The following is an 18,256-nucleotide window of genomic DNA, read 5'->3' as shown; positions in this document are numbered from 1 at the left end:
TAAACACTTAAGTGCTTTACAGTATACATACACGTATACATACACATATACACACACACACACACACACACACACACACACACACACACACACACACATACACACACACACATATACATACACGCACACACATTTTCTTAGGGGGGGAAATATGTATTGGGGCTATTTCCCCTGACGTTTTCAGACCTTGGTGACGCCCCTGGCTGCTAGTGCTGCATCGTTGGGTCATTTAGGAGACCTAGCGATGCAGCTGAAAGCTGCGGGCCACATGACATGAGAAGTTTAGGGGGGGCCCAAGTACTCCTGGGAATAAGTGTACACTACCACTATGCAAACACCAATATAACCAAATAATACTGCCATACAATAACCTTATAATTGTCAGATACCAGTTCTGCACTGGCGCTCTGCAGAGTATCACCACGCTTCAGACTATATAAGAGAATACAGCACTGATCAGACGCAGTCACAGGCAGAACACATAACAATAAAACAAGACCTATCACCTTTCCTGACATACTTGTCAAATACTTGTATTACTCATGAAATAACAATTATGGAGCACCCTTTCTTAAACACTCTGAATCTTGCTATTCCTCTGTTATTCCTCCTAGAAATGTATACATCAATTGACAGCTGGGTGTTGCCATACTCCCTTTTGAAAGGGCTGTGTTTCTGCACACTGTACGGCTACATTCACGATCTGTGTGCATGTAGACCCATTGGGCCGTACCGCCGTAGCGGTATAGCAGCAGGCCAAACAGGGTACAAAGTCAATGTCTATAGTTCGGATAAAGGTACCTGTTGCAATTCAGACAGTAGGCTCGGATAGAACTCAGGCAGCAGGCAGACAACACAACTCCAACTCTGTACAGCACAGGAACACGGAAGCATGGGATACAGGTAGCAGTAACGGGAAAACTGGGAACTGGAGAACACTCAAGGGACCAATTGCAGAGACTGATACGGGTAGGTACAAACAATGCTCAGGCAATGAAGGAAGGGCAGGGCCCTTCTTATAGTCCGGGGTGATCTGGGAGCAATTAGCTCAATCTCACACATGTGTGCACTCTGGCTATTTAAGGCTGGACTGAGCTCGCGCGTGCACCCTAGTGGTCACTGCGGGACAGGACGGCCGCATGTGCTGGCATCTCTGGAGAGAAGGGCGTCAGTAGGATGAGAAGAGTTTGTGGTCAGCGACTGCGGACTTTACTGTATCCCCCCTTTTACCTTGGGCCAGAACGAGAGAGAAACTTCTTAAAAAAGGGCAGGAGCATTGGGATTCTCTTCCGGCTCCCAGACAGTCTACCACACTGGTACCAGCGAGGCCTTAAGCCGTGTAACTTCTCTGATCTGACAAGAGCAGGCACATTCAGCTTAGAATGACCATTGACTGGGGATGGTAGGCTGAGAAAAGTCCAACTTTATATCGAGGAGTTTACAGAGAGCCCTCCAGAACTTTGAGGTGAACTGAACTCCCCGATCAGACACGATATGCAGAGGTAAGCAGTGCAGGCGGAAGATATGTTGGATAAAGGGGTTGGCCAGTCGAGAAGCAGAAGGTAGGCCGGTCAGCGGAACAAAATTAGCCATCTTTGAGAATCTGTCCACCACCACTCAAACCACACTTCATCCAGCAGAGGGAGGCAGATCCGTGACAAAGTCCATTGCAATATGTTACCAGAGAGCATTGGGCACAGGCAGCGGCTGGAGCAGGCAAGTCGGTTTGGAGTGAGCAACTTTATTTGCTGCGCACACTGTACAGGAGACAAAGTCCATGATGTATTTGGAAAGCGTTTCAGCCTCCCTCTTGCTAAAGACATCCGCAAACTGTGAGTAGTGAGAAGGCAATCCTGCCAATGACTGAGACGGAGGAGACTGGGCCAAATGGATCTGACACAGGCAGCGGTTGAGGCACTTGGAACCCCACTGGAGAACCTCTCCAGAATTCCAGTCCAGAACTGGGGCATGTAGTCGGAGCCAGGGCAAGCCCAGCAGCACAGGGTTGACGGCTTTGAACAGGACATAAAACGAGATGAACTCAGAATGAAGGGCTCCCACTTGGAGCTTCAGTGCTTTGGTCACAGCTACAATAGGATCAGGCAGAGGCAGTCCATTCACCGAAGCAACGATCAAAGGCCTCTCGAGGGGGGTTGTGGGCAACTGGAGAAGATCCACTGGGTCTCTCCGAATTAAGTTATCTGCGGATCCAGAGTCCAGATAGGCAGAGACCCGATGCGTTCTCTCGCCGGACACTATGGTCACGGGGGTGGACAATCTGGAAGAAATTCTCTCCTCACCCAGGGTTGTCTCTCCAGCCAATCCTGGGTTCTGGGGCTTTTAGGGGCACAGACGCACCAGATGGCCTCCGAGGCCGCAATACAGACAGAGTCCCGAAAGTGCATCTGCATAGTCTCTCCTGGGTGGGACAGCTTGAGATGGTCCACCTTCAAAGACTCATTAGGTGGAACAGCTGATGAGGACAGCAGGGGTTACTGAAATGTGGGAGCCGGACTAGGGAGTCCTCCCTCCCGACGAGCCTCTTGGAACCATTCTCAGATCCTTTTGTCAATCCGGCCAGAAGAATGAGATTGTCCAGGGTAGATGGCAGATCTCGGGCAGCAAGCTCATCCTTAATCTCGGGGGACAGTCCCTGCCAAAATGTTGCCACCAAAGCCTCGTTGTTCCATAAAAATTCTCCGGCTAGGGTGCGGAAGTGAATGGCGTACTCGCCCATGGAAGTGTCTCCCTGACAAAGGTTCAGCAAGGAGGCGGCTGCCGACGATACTCATCCAGGTTCCTCAAATAGCATGCGAAATTTCCGTAGGAACCCCTGGAAATCACGGGTCTCTGGTCCTTGTCGTTCCCAGATGAAGTTTGCCCATGCTAGGGCCCTGCCAGTGAGGAGAGAGACGATGAAGGAGACCCTTGCGCCGTCAGTGGAAAATGCTCTTGCATAACGACTGAAGTGGATCTGGCAGTGGTTCAAAAATCCCCTGCAGGTCTTCGCGTCTCCATCATAGCAATGAGGTAGTGGCAGAGAAAATCAGGGATCAGCAGTACCAGGAGGTATAGTCGTAGGACCCGTACTGCCAGGAGGTGTAGTAAGAGGAACGGCAGCTTGCATATCCAGCCGATGTGAAATAATGTTCAATTCCTGGAGGCGTTAGTCCTGTAGAGTTCGGAGGTCTAGCATATCCACCAGCACCACTTGTGACGTCATCATGGTCTTGGATTGACGAGCGGGGTCCGTGGTCTGAGCATACTGTCATGATCTGTGGGTATGTAGACCCACTGGGCCGAAGCGCCGTAGCGGTATAGCAGCTGGCCAAACGGTACAAAGTCAATGTCTATAGTTCGGATAAAGGTACCTGTTGCAATTCAGACAGTAGCGGTTTAATGGTTTAGACTCGGATGGAACTCATGCAGCAGGCATACAACACGACTCCAACTCTGTACAGCACAGGAACACGGAAGCACAGGATACAGGTAGCAGGAACGGGAACACTGGGAACTGGAGAACACTCAAGGGACCATTTGCAGAGACTGACGCGGGTAGGTACAAACAACGCTCAGGCAATGAAGGAAGGGGCAGGGCCCTTCTTATAGTCCAGGGTGATCTGGGAGCAATCAGCTCAATCTCACACATGTGTGCGCTCTGGCTCTTTAAGGCTGGACTGAGCTCGCGCGCACCCTAGTGGTCACTGTGGTCACTGCAGGACAGGACGGCCGCATGTGCTGGCATCTCTGGAGAGAAGGGCGTCGGCAGGACAAGAAGAGTTCGTGATCAGCGACCGCGGACGTTACACCTAAGACTGTTTAGTCATCACTGATAGTATCGCACACTACATCCTGACACTGGATGGCATCAGGACCCAGACCGATGGCTCAAAATTAAGAGGAGCCTGGGAGCGAGAAAGGGAAGTATGAACAAACATAAGGGAGTAAAGAAAACCTGGACCACACATCCACATGCTATACTTGCTATGGCTCAGCAAAATAAAATGTACGAACATGAGGTTCTTAGTAAACATTTTGATCAAACTGTATAAGCCCACTTGCCACTTCACGGTGACCTCTTTCAAGTGGGTCTCTACTCTATCAAGTGTAGTATCCCATGGCAACCAATGCAGCTGCAACACAGCACCTGCAGAGGGATAAACCCAGGAGACCAGCAGCAGCAGCCATGCTGCCAGTATAAGCCACCTTGGCTCTGGACCACTTCCCCCCACAGATACAAAACTAGGAGTCCCTGCCTCTCCGTGGAACTACTGTCCCGTACTGAAAACATGATTACAGTACAGGACACTAGTTCCACGGAGAGGCAGGGACTCCTAGAGTCGTATATAACTATTATGCTAGGAGCCCGGCTCCCTGCAGTGTGTTCGGTCCGGGACTTGCGGCTGAAATACGTTCCGTCCTTTACGGACCGAACATGCTCGTGTGAATCCAGCCTTATTATGCCGTTTACTGCTATTAAAAACACCTGGGCGAAATGGTGGTGGAGTGCTGGTACCAGAAAAAAAAGGGAGAATATATATACAGGTACGTCCAGAATTATTTGGACAGTGACACAATCTTTATGATTTGGGCTCTGCATTTCACCACATTGGATTTTAAATGAAACAACTGAGATGCAATAGAAGTGTAAACTTTAAGTTTTAATTCAATTTAATTAATAAAGGTATATACAAGGGTATTTTGTTTTATTTTATCATTATTGTCCAATAGATTATCCATTAAAAATACCATTATTTTAGCATAGGCACAATTTTCAGGTAGAAATTCCTATAATCTATTACACTGCTATTACCAAAGAAATTAGATTTTTTTTTTCTCCAGAATAATTGTAATATGTCATCTAATATAGATTCAATATAGTTCCTTTATTCCTGGGATTGTCTCAAAAGTAGATGAGAAATAATGATATCGTATATTTTTATTTTATTTTAGCATGTATACACAATTCTATGGAAATATGTTCCATTATTGCTCCTCAAAATTATTTTTTTGCTATATTAACAACGCTATAATGTACATATGCTATATAGACCCCATATAGACATTCTTACTGAGGTTTACCTTAAACTATATAAAGTTCCTGTTACGTCCATGGCCGGGGGTCGCCGTTCTAACTCACCCCCTGACGATCCCGCCCATGGACATCTCTCTGCTCGACGTCCTCCTCCTCCTGGCGGATGCTGGCACTCTCTCCCGGGTACTGTTTCCCGCAGGGCGCGCGTGGCCGCGCGTGCACGGCCTTAAAGGGCCAGTACGCGTCCAGCTGTCAAAAATCAATTATCAGCCCAAATGGCTGCTGGACTATAAAAAGTGGCTCTGCCCACTGGTTCCCTGCCTGAGCATTATTGTATACCTTAGTCTGTCTTGCTAAAGGTCTCCCAGTGTTTTCCAGTTCCCAGTGTTACCCGTTCCTGCTGCCTGTACCCTGCATCCCGTACTATCGTTATCTGCTATGAAAGCCAAGTCGTGTCTTCCCGCTGCATCCGCGGCGTCACCTGCTGTGAAAGCCAAGTCGTGTCTTCCCGCTGCATCCGCGGCATCAGGAATTTCAGGGCCCCACACAGCAAAATTTTCTGGGCCCCCCTACCGTGGCACCGCCTGTTAACGGTACTCCGTCCAGCACTATATCATGCTACCCAGGACCCCCATCAGGGGGGTATTAGGGGTACTGATGTGAGGCACCCGGCCAAACCTAATTGAAAAGGGGGGCCCGGCAACTGTCGCGACTTGCCTTTGATAGAAAAAAAACAGGCCCCTGCCATTGGGCCCGTTTTTTTCACCAAAAGAATGTCGTCAAACACCGCCCACGCGACTGATCGCGCGCACCCGCAAACTCCCGCGCGTGCGCACCCGCGAGCGTCCACGCACCCGCGACCGCCCGCGCGCGCACCCGCTACCACCTAGAAGCGCGCACCGAATTTTGAGGCAGATTTTGACCTGCCCACACTATCTTGCCGCGTTTTTTGCCTCGCGGCGATTGAGGACAGCAGACAAAAAACGCAGTGAAAAATGCATTTTCTGCCTCCCATTGATTTCGATGGGAGGTCAGAGGCGGAACAGCGGCAAGAAAGGATGTGCTGCTTTTTCCGCGATTTCAGATTAAATAAATGGGAGGCGGTTTTGGAAGTTTTTTGGTGCTGATTCTGACGCAGTGTCCGAGTCAATATCAAGGCCCAAAAACTCTGTGAACTGGGCCTTATTGTTAGGGCTTATTCAGATGAACATGTAATACGTTCGTGCAACGTGTGTGATTTTCACGCGCCTCGCACGGACCTATGTTAGTCTATGGGGCCGTGCAGACTGTCAGTGATTTTCACGCAGCGTGTTTCCGCTGCGTAAAACTCACGACATGTCCCATATTTGTGCGTTGTTTGCTCATCACACACCCATTGAAGTCAATGGGTGGGTGAAAATCACGCCCAGCACTTCCGCAGCAGTATAAACTATGAATGAAAAGAGAAAAGCACCACGTGCTTTTCTGTTTACAAACATACAAACAGAGTGTCATAATGATGGCGGCTGCGCGAAAATCACGCAGCCACGCATCATACGCTGCTGCCACACGGAGCTGGTATGGACCTTTTGCATGCGCAAAAAGCACACACTTGTGTAAATCCGGCCTTAGGGTAGGAACACACTAGGCATTAACACTGCGGATTTTATGCAACACATTTTATTGCGGAAAATCCGCAGCGTATTACAGTCGCAGCAGAGTGGATGAGATTTGAACAAATCTCATTCACACGCTGCAAAAAAAATTGACCTGCAGTGTGGCTTTTTAAGCATGTAAATTTATTCTGTGGAATCGCTGCTCCTCTGTTGCGGAAATGCTGCGGTTCTGCCGCAAAAATCACAAATGAGAAAAAAAAAAGATACTTTTTTAAATTTATAAAAAAGTTTAGACTTAACCCGACCGTAGTCCTGGTGACGTGATCCTCTATTCTTAGCGCAGCCCCGCCTCCTGTCATGACATTTCATCCCATGTGACTGCTGCAGCAGTCACATGGTCTACAGCGCCATCCCAGGAGGCGGGGCTATGTTCAGAAGAGAGAGATGCGTCACCTAAACTACGGCCGGGGCAAGTCTAAACTTTTTTCCCTGCAGGATTCCCGCAGCGGACATGCCTCATGAAACCTGCGCCACTATTTGGTGCAGTTTTGCTGGCAGAATTCCCTGCGGCTACCGGGGCGGATAAGCTGTGTAGTTTTACTCAGCATATCCGCCTAGTGTGTTCCTACACTTATGATGTCGCTATTGATTCAGTCGGAAAACCGAAAACCAGTGACGAACGGAAACCATTAGCGATGTTTGCGTCACCATTGAGATCAATGGTGACTGAAACAGAAGCTGTGCTGTCACTTTCACTTTCCGTTGCGGGGTTCACCCGACGGAAACCTCAGACGGAACCCCGGAACGGAAGCGAACGGTGATGTGAACAAAAGTTTTGTATTTTTTTAAGCTGGTTCACAAAAAAAAATAATTCCAAATTCTACTGGACCAACTGCCTATTTAGAGACCGGCAGCAGCTCCAGGAGCACGCGCGGCAGTTTGCGGGTGCGCGCGATCGGTCGTGCGCGCAGGCGGCCGGTGTTTGACGGCCCCCATGACGAGAGCGGGGGCCCGCAGCTCACAACATTCTTTTGGTGAAAAAAACGGGCCTGTTTTTTTCTACCAAAGGCCCTCCTTTCAATTAGGTTTGGCCGGGCCCCTCACATCAGTACCCCTAATACCCCCCTGATGGCGGCCCTGCGCGGCGTCACCTGCTGTGAAAATCAAGTCGTGTTCCCGCCACTGTCTACATTGCCTCAGGTACCCGTTCTGAACTGTAGACATTGTTTTGTACCTTGTTGGCCAGCTGCTACCCCGCTACGCGGTACGGCCCAGTGGGTCCACACCCCGCTCCGTGACAGTTCCACACTACTACCCTTCTCCCACACTTGCTTCAATTATTCTTTTCATGCTTTAAATATAAACATGCCATAATATAAAAGTTAATTCTAAACATCACCTAGCGGCATATTTTTTTATGATAAACCTAAGTGTCTTAGCCTGCTGTCCTTCAGCACCACGGACGCGATGCTGTAATCAAAACACACCTGTTCTAGTCCAATTAACCACGAAGATAATTCATTGGAGAAAATCCTTCTAATTCTTAATACAAAACACTAGAACTATGCACCTTACGATAAACCTTTCCTAAACAGCAAGCATGATAGATTGATATTTTGAGCCCCTTCTTCAGATTAATGTGTCATTACTTACGCTATTTCTCCATTTCATATAATGCTGGGATTTACACACACTCGATCTAGCCCGGAATTAGGAAAGGAATCTATGTAGAAAAATGTATCTAATTTTTTCATTATGAAATATCAGAAGTATGCACATCGTGGCACATTTATTACAAGTTACATGCTCCAATAAGTAAAACCTTTCGAATTCTCTTTTAATTAAGATGTTTCTACCGATGTTGTCTTAAATCTATATGGCACTGAAATGGTTAATTTTTTAGTCCAACCCACAGCAAATCATTTAGCCTAAGATGTGGGGTTATAAGGCGTGAACTTGCAACTGGGTAACTAAGCTATGATTAAGAACCCTAGAGGTTTGAAATGCGTAAGCGTGGTCCCAGGATTATCATTTTAATTGTTCTGTCTTTTTTTAACGTGACCAAATAAATTGTTTATTTTACTAAGAGTGCTGGATATCCTGTTCCTCCTTGTTTATTGCTTTTAATTCAAGGGGTTGAACAAAAATATCCTGTGAAACGTTTAGGAATTGCAACCATTTTTTTTACACAGCCTCCTCATTTCAGGGGCTCAAAAGTAATCGGACAAATTAACATTACCATAAATAAAATGATTTTTTTTAATACTTTGTAGAGAATCCTTTGCAGGCAATGGCTGCCTGAAGTCTGGAACCTATGGACATCACCAAACGCTGGGTTTCCTCATTTGTGATGCTTTGCCAGGCCTTTATTGCAGCTGTCTTCAGTTGATGCTTGTTTCTGCCTTAAGTTTTCTCTTAAGCAAGTGAAATGCTTGCTCGATCGGGTTGAGATCTGGTGATTGACTTGGCCATTGCAGAATATTCCACTATTTTGCCTTAAAACTCCTGGGTTGCTTTCACAGTATGTTTTGGGTCATTGTCCATCTGTACGGTGAAGCGACGTCCAATCAACCTTGCTGCTTTTGGTTGAATCTAAGCAGAAAGTATATTCCTGAGCACTTCAGAATTCATCTGGCTGCTTCTGTCTTCAGTCACATCATCAGTAAACACTAGTGACCCAGTGCCTTTGGCAGCTATACATGCCCATGCCATCACACTGCCTCCACAATGTTTTACAGAGGATGTGGTGTGCTTTGGATCGTGAGCCGTTCCAAGCCTTCTCCATACTTTCTTCCTCCCATCATTCTGGTACAGGTTGATCTTAGTTTCATCTGTCCAAAGAATGCTGTTCCAGAACTGGGCTGGCTTCTTTAGATGTCTAATCTGGCCTTACTATTTTTGAGGCTGATTAATGGTTTGCACCTTGTCGTGAGGCCTCTTTAATTGCTCTCATTAAGTCTTCTCTTTATGGTAGACATAGATACTGATACACCTACTTCCAGGAGAGTGTTCTTCACTTGGGTAGATGTTGTGAAGGGGTTTTTCTTCACCATGGAAAGGATTATGCGATCATCCACCACTGTTGTCTTCACGAGATCACCATTGCGGTCTTTTTTTTAAGAATGTACCAAACTGTGGATTTGGCAACTCCTAATATTTGTGCTATCTTTCTGATGGATTTCTTCATTTTGTTCAGCCTAATGATGGTCTGTTTCACTTGCATTGAGTGCTCCTTTGACCTCATGTTGTGGGTTCACAGCAACAGCTTGCGAATGCCACACCTGTAATCAACTCCAAACCTTTTACCTGCTTAGTTGATGATGGATTAATGAGGGAATAGCCCATGCAGCCCATTAAATAGCTTTTGAGAAAATTGTCCAATTACCTTTGGTCCCCTGAAAAATAGGCAGCTACATATTAAAAAGCTGTAATTCCTAAACCCTTCTTTAAATTAGGATGTGAATACACTCAAATTAAAGCTGAGAGTCTGCGCTTTAAGCCCATGCTGATTATATAACTGTATATTCAATATGTTTTGGTAAACAGCTAAAATGCCAAAACTTGTGTCAATGTCCAAATAATTCTGGAGCTAACTGTACATCTACAAAGGAGAAAAGAAAACCTGGACCGCACATCCACATGCTATACTTGATCTATTGCGGCTCAGCAAAATAAAATGTACAAACATAAGGTTCTTAGTAAACATTTTGATCAAACTGTATAAGACCACTTGCCACTTCACGACGACCTCTTTCAAGTGGGTCCCTACTCTACCAAGTGTAGTATCCCATGGCAACCAGAGGCAAGTGGGCTTATACAGTTTGATCAAAATGTTTACTAAGAACCTCATGTTTGTACATTTTATTTTGCTGAGCCGCAATAGCTCAAGTATAGCAAGTGGATGTGCGGTACAGGTTTTCTTTTCTCCCCTGTGGAGGTAAGTATGAACAGAATTGGCTATTATCTATTAGATAAATCCAATAAACAGCAGACAACGGATGGAATTCAGATGCGTGTGGGGTGCTTGTGGTGTAGCACACAATGTAAAATTATTCCTGTGTTAATGAGCAAATATAAAAATTACAGCATTCAAAATATATCATATATTAATGAGGAACATAAATAATATACAAATAAATCCAGTACTGAGTCAGCAGCAGAATAAACATTTACATTGAGTGTTCACAAATAACGTCCTCTCTAATTAAATATAATTGCACCACACGTGTTGCCCCCTGAATATAATAGAGCCACACACTGCACCCTAATGAAAAAAATTACGCCAAACACTGTGACCCCTGAATATAATTAGACCACAGGCTGTGTCCCCTGAATAGTATACCACACAGTGTGCCCAGTGAATATAAAAGCGACACACTGACTCCTGAATATAGTGCCACACCCAGTGCCCTATGAAAATAGTAGTGCCACGTAAAGTGCCTTCAGATTGTGTCCCCTGAAAATTGTGCTACATATGCTACCCCTCATACTGCTGCTGTTGACACTTTGGAGTAAATACTCATCTTTAGCTTCTAGCAATGCAGGCTAAGACTGGCCTCATTTGGCCAGGCTCCTGCAGAATGGCGCAGGTGGCGCAATTACGGCATCTTCCTACCTGGGTCAAACAGAAGGCGCCCATTGGCGGATCGGGACAGTTCCATTGCCCCTGTCTGTGACAAGCTAATTTGTATTTGCATCCTAAAAATGCGGATGCAATTAAATGCAGGATGAAACCAGAAGGGCATCTGGCTTCTCTCAGTTCACCAAACCGGCAGTTTTATCAATCAATTTGGGATAACCACCTGTTATCGATCACATCTAAGTGATGAACTTAGATGTGATCAGTTACAGCTGGATCGCAGCACCTGCTGACACTAAAACCGTCAGGGCCGCTGGCCTGACAGATTCAGGTTTCAGCGCTAGATACAGCTGCGCAATATACAGAATACAAAGCAGCTGTATCTCAAAAAGTACACTGATAGACAATTATATATATAAACGATTTCAAAGGTGTACATAGCCTCTAAAAGGTGTTGTCTCACAATGACTATCCCTGTCCATATGCCGTATTTGTGCTAATGGATGTCATAGATGGACACACGTGTCATAATGGAAAGCTGCACTGTAAACTAGAATTTCATGCCTATAATATGTGACAATTGTTAGAAATATACAGTCACGACCATATATTTGAAAAAATACAAAAAAATCCTTTATTGAAGTCAAATAGACACATACACACAAACAAATTTGAACACAATAAAAACATAAATCCCTCGCAGATAAAAGATGGAATCAGAACATTCATGCAGCGGATCCCCGGTCTTGATCACCTGGTTATTCCCGTATTTTACAGGTGTATGTATTTTGTTGCTCAAATGTGTCTTTTTTATTGCCTTTATACTTCTGATACCCTGTATACGAATCTGTGCAAAAAAATGTATTTTTTACTGCCTGTTCTAGTAACTTAATATCTATATAATTCAGTATCGTTTCGGGGATCCTTTGACCGGATTATTATCTGGTTGATCCGCTGCATGATGAATTTTCTGATCCCATCTTTTATCTGCGAGGGATTTATGTTTTTATTGTGTTCAAATTTGTTTGTGTGTATGTGTCTATTTGACTTCAATAAAGGATTTTTTTGTATTTTTTCAAATATATGGTCGTGACTGTTTTTTCGTTGTTGGTTTGATCTATTAGTCACGAGGACCACTGGTATATTTTGTTTTTTTGCTCGGTTGGCTTAATTGTTAGAAACATAGCTGTAGGGGATGCACAGGTATCAGTTGCACCCGAGCCTAAGTGCCTGAGGGGGCCCAAAGGCTACTGCGCCACATAAGAAAACTCCAGTATTATAAATAGCACATAAGTGCCATTCTGTTACGGAATTTGCAATGAGGCCCAGGAACTTCAAGTTACACCTCTGCCAATAGTTACATTTCATTAGATAGAATTACAAATGGAAAAATTCATTCTATGTACCCCACTATATTATGGATAATACCTGGAATATTAAAGAGGATGGACAAATTAAACAATGAAAATACAACATTTTAAAATCAAGAAAATATTTAGAACAATTATATTTTGCAAAAAAAAAAAAAGACGATGCATCTTTTCAGGCGTTATAGATGTCGTCATGAATGTAATCCTTAGAGGCATCCTGTATATTAACAAACCATGTTTTTCTTTCCCCTGAAGACTTCTTTAATAATCGTGACTTCCCTTGTCAACTAACAGATGACAAATTATTCTCAAAACTTACAAGAAATTTTTACAAATGTATTTTTACAAAAGAATAATAAAAAATAATACAAATAATAATTATTATAATATCAATAATAAAAATAATAAAGAAGTAGGAAAGATAAGGCTGGGTTCACACTGAGTTTTTTGCAGGCAGAAAATCTGCCTCAAAATTCCGTTTGGAATTTTGAGCCAGATTTTGCTCTGCCTGTACGCCAATTTTCGCTGCGTTTTTCGCAAAAAACGCCACTAAATACGCTTTCTTTGCCTCCCATTGATGTCAATGGGAGGTCAGAGACGTAAACGCCAGAAGATAGGGTATGTCCCTTCTTTTTCCCACGAGCCGTTTTTTCCGCTCGCGGGAAAAAACGCCTTTGCTTCCCATTGAAATCAATGGGAGGCATTTTTGGCCGTTTTTTTGCGCATTTTCCGACGTGGTTTCCGTGTCAAAAAACGTGTGAAAAAATACTCCGTGTGAACTGACCCTATTGGAAAAATACCACAATATGTACATGTCAGTTACAAGTCTCTGGATGGTGGTCACTAATGAAGTATGTTTCAGGCAGGTTTGCTGGCCAACGAAGCACAGTGATACTGTGGTTATTAAACCAGGTATTGGTACTTTTGGCAGTATGGGCAGGTGCCAAGTCCTGCTGGAAAATTAAATCAGCATCTCCATAAAGCTTGTCAGCAGAGGGAAGCATGAAGTGCCGGAAAATTTCCTGCTTGACGCTGCGCTGACTCTGGACTTGATATAACACAGTGGACCAACACCAGCAGATGACACGGCTCCCCAAACCATCACTGACTGTGGAAACTTCACACCGGACCGCAAGCATCTTGGATTGGCGCCTCTCCACTCTTCCTCCAGACTCTGGGACCTTGATTTCTAAATGAAATGCAAAATTTACTGTCATCTGAAAACAGGACTTTGGACCACTGAGCAGCAGTGTTGGTCTGCTGTGTTATACCAGTCCAGAGTCAGCGCAGCGTCTAGCAGGACATTTTCGAGCATTTCATGCTTCCCTCTGCTGAAAAGCTTTATGGAGATGCTGATTTCATTTTCAAGCAGGACTTGGCACCTGCCCACACTGCCAAAAGTACCAATACCTGGTGTAATAACCACAGTATCACTGCGCTTGATTGGCCAGCAAACTCGCCTGACCTAAACCCCATAGAGAATCTATAGGATATTGTCAAGAGGAAGATGAGAGACACCAGACCAAACAATGCAGACGTGCTGAAGGCCGCTATCAAAGCAACCTGGGCTTCCATAACACCTCAGCAGCGCCACAGGCTGATCGCCTCCATGCCACGCCGCATTGATAACACCTCAGCAGTGCCACAGGCTGATCGCCTCCATGCCACGCCGCATTTATGCAGTAATTCATGCAAAAGGAGCACCGATCAAGTATTGAGTGCATATACTGGACATACTTTTCAGTAGGCCTACAATTCATTTTTGGTAATTTGGGCTTATATAATATTCTATTTTTCTGGGACACTCAATTTGGGGTTTTTATTAACTGGTAGCCATAACCATCAACATTAAAAGACTAAAATGCTGGAAATAGATCACTGTGTGTAATGAATCTATATAATATAGGAGTTTCACTTTTTGAATTTAATTACTGAAAAAACTGAAATTTTTGATGATATTCTAATTCATTGAGAAGGACTAGTATGTGTATGTATGTATATATATATATATATATATATATATATATATATATATATATATATATATATATATATATATATGTATATATATATATATATATGACAGCATATCTATTGCACTACGACCCTATAGCTATGGATAGGATTAGATACAGTGGCTCAGCAGACAGTATGACACATGATAGGATTAGATATAGGGTCCAGCTCAATAACATTGCGGCTCCAGCGCTGGACCCAGGAAAGGTAAGTATAAGAATTGTTTTGCTTCTTTATGTGTTACTAATTATTTTTGTGTGTTTGTGTTTATTTACAGGTTCGGTTGTTTGACTACTTCGGATTCGAGGACTACTTCGATAACAGCGTTTTTTTTATTCTCAATTAAATGGATAACGAGGGTTGTGTGTGGGATTTTTATTTCAATAAAATATTTTTTTTATGTCTTTGTATTTTTGTAAACTTTACTACTACCACCTTAGTAATGGCCGCTGGCTGATTGACAACATCCATTACTAAGGTAGCCTAGTGTTAGACATGAAGAGGCTAACACTAACCCCCATTATTACCCCGGAACCTATCGCCACCAGGGGTACGGAAAGAGCTGAGTACGATCCAGTTCCTGACCATCTGTAGTGACGCAGGCTGTTATTATCAGGCTGGGAAAGCCCCAAAACAGTGGCCCTTCCCACCCTAGTAATGTTAGACTGCTGCTGCTGTGTTGTATCTGGCTGGTTATAAAAATGGGGGAACCCCACATCGTTCTTTCCAATTTTTTATTTTTTTTAAATATGACGTGGGGTCTCCCCCATTTTTCATAACCAGCCAGATACAACACAGCAGCAGCAGCAGCAGCAGCAGCAACAGCCTAGCATTACCAGGGTGGGAAGGGCCACAGTTTTTGGCCTTTCCCAGCCTAACAACACCAGCCTGCTGATGCCCCAGTGCCCGAACATCACTACAGATTGTCGGGTACTGGATCGTACTTGGCTCTTCCCGGCACCCCTGGTGGCGGTGGGTACCGGGGTAATAATGGGGGTTAGTGTTAGCCTTTTCACCGGGTAACACTAAGCCCTGCCTTAGTAATTGGCGCTGTCAGTAATGGATGCTGTCAGTAATGGATGCTTAGTAATGGACGTCCCACCTAAGTAATGGCTATTACTAAGGCGGTAGTGATAAACTTTAAAAAAAATACAAAGACATAGAAAAAATAGGTTTATTGAAATAAAAAAAAACACACAACCCTCGTTAACCATTTTATTGAGAATAAAAAATGCCGTCCTCGAATCTGATGTAGTCCAGCGACCGAACCTTTACAAAAACACAAACACGAAAAAAAAAACATTAGTAAGGGCCTGTTCACATCACCGCAGCCCTTCCGTTGAGGAGTTCCGTCGGAGGTTTCCGTCAGGTAACCCCTCAACAGAAAGGCAAACTGAAACCTCAGCTTCCATTTCCCTCACCATTGATCTCAATGGTGACGGAAATGTTGCTAAAGGTTTCCGTTTGTCACCGTTGTGACAGGGTTCTGTTGTTTTGCATTGTCGACTGCACTATTGATTCTGCCAAAACAACGGAACCTGTTCACAACAGTGACAAACAGAAACCATTAGCAAAGTATCCATCACCATTGAGATCAATGGTGATGCAAACGGAAGCTAAGGTTTCTGTTTGCCTTTCTGTTGTGGGGTTAAACCAACGGAAACCTTCGACGGAACCCCTCAACGGAAGAGCAACGCTGATGTGAACAGGGCCTTAGATACAGGGCCCATGTGCATGTGTGATACTGTTTGTTGGACCCTGTATCTAAGCTTAATATAGGCTTAGATACAGCGTTCAGCAGACAGTAATCTTATACAGTATAAGATTACTGTCTGCTGGGGTCCTGTATCTAATCCTACCACATGGTAGGCTTAAAAGGGGTTGTCCAGTCCCTAAACATTGATGGCCTATCCTCAGGATAGGCCATCAATAGCTGATAAGTCGGGGTCCAACTCCCAGAACCCCCGTCAATCAGCTGTTTTTAAGGGTGTGCAGCGCTCGTACAAGCGCTGCTTCCCCTTCATTTCCCTTACTTGCTAACACTGTGAATCCCTGACACGTCCTTGTCGGCGATTAAGTGTGAGAAAGTGACCGGAATGAAGGGGAAGTAGTGCTCGTACGAGCGCTGCATCCCCTTCAAAACAGCTGATTGGGGAGGGTCCCGGAAGTCGGACCCCGACCCATCAGATCCAGCATACAATGGCATTAAACTTACTCTCCTCTTTGGCCGCAGCGGAGGTCCTGTCTCCATCCAGGGTCGGGATGTTGTGTGCAGCACATAGCGTCGTGACGTCATGCGCTGCGCACAGCACTGTGACTGCACTCCGGAAAGAGGGGGTAAGTACTGTCAGTTACTATAGTAACAGGGGCCTGTGTCGTTTATTACACAGGCCCCAGTTACTATAGTAACTTTTCATTGATGTGGTGCGGGGGGCCGGGGGCCCCCCTGTCTTCGGGGCCCGGTCACAATTGCGACCGCTGCGACCCCTATAGTTACGCCACTGTGCCTGACATTGAAGTTACACCTTTTTATGCAAATCCAGTTCAATGGCAGATATATGCACCTGTATTTTTCATACAGTTGTGCACGTCTGTCCATACATTCATTGTGGCTGTTTCAAAAGTAAACACCAAATGGGATCTAAATCTATACTTGTTTTACCAGGATCTCTTTGTTTCTTTTTCAACCAAACACAATGAATGAGCGTAAACATACGGTACAACATTCTTTTTATTTAAACAGGTTTTTTATTTCCTTCAACCAAATGTTATTGTTGGCCTTGATATTTTAAGACCAGTAAATAAAGTTGTTATAGTTACCTACATTATGTCTTTAAAATTGGTTAATAATTAGTTATCTTCAATGTCACTTGCAGAATACTGAGCATTTAAAGAGGCTCTGTCACCCGATTATAAGTGCCCTATCTCCTACATAATCTGATCGGCGCTATAATGTAGATTACAGCAGTGGTTTTTATTTTAATAAAGTTATAAACAATTTTAGAGTTATGCTAATTAGTTTCTTAATAGACAACTGGGTGTGTTTTTAATTTTTACCAACTGGGCGTTGTACAGAGAAGTGTGTGACGCTGACCAATCAGCGTCATACACTTCTCATTGTTCCACAGAGTGATTGTGCAGTGAAAGAAGCTGGGCTGGAACAATGAGAAGTGTAGGACACTGATTAGTCACTGATTGGTCAGCGTCATAAACTTCTCTGTACAACGCCCAGTTGGTAAAAAGTAAAAACACGCCCAGTTGTCTATTAACAACCTAATTTGCATAAATCTAAAATTGTTTATAACTTGGTCAAAAATGACAGTTTTTCAAAATAAAAACCACTGTTGTTATCTACATTACAGCGCCAATCACATTATGTAGGAGACAGGGCACTTATAATCTGGTGACAGAGCCTCTTTAACCAAGCAAAATCTGAATCCAAAACCCACATATAGACTAAGAATGTGGTTGTTTTTTTTTTTTACACAATACGGCGTGTTTGCCCTGTGACAGGTACCTGAAATTATCAACTTGTCACAAAAAGCTCTAAACACAGCTCTCAAAGTGAGTGTCATGTTGATGATGACATCACTGATGTAAGAAATGGGCAGGCAGGTATGCTGGGAGGATATGACCTGTGTCCTCCAATCCATTTCTAATT

Source organism: Rhinoderma darwinii, chromosome 5, assembly GCF_050947455.1.
Source record: "Rhinoderma darwinii isolate aRhiDar2 chromosome 5, aRhiDar2.hap1, whole genome shotgun sequence".
NCBI classification, from domain to species: Eukaryota; Metazoa; Chordata; class Amphibia; order Anura; family Rhinodermatidae; genus Rhinoderma; species Rhinoderma darwinii.
This window is presented reverse-complemented; position numbering follows the sequence as displayed.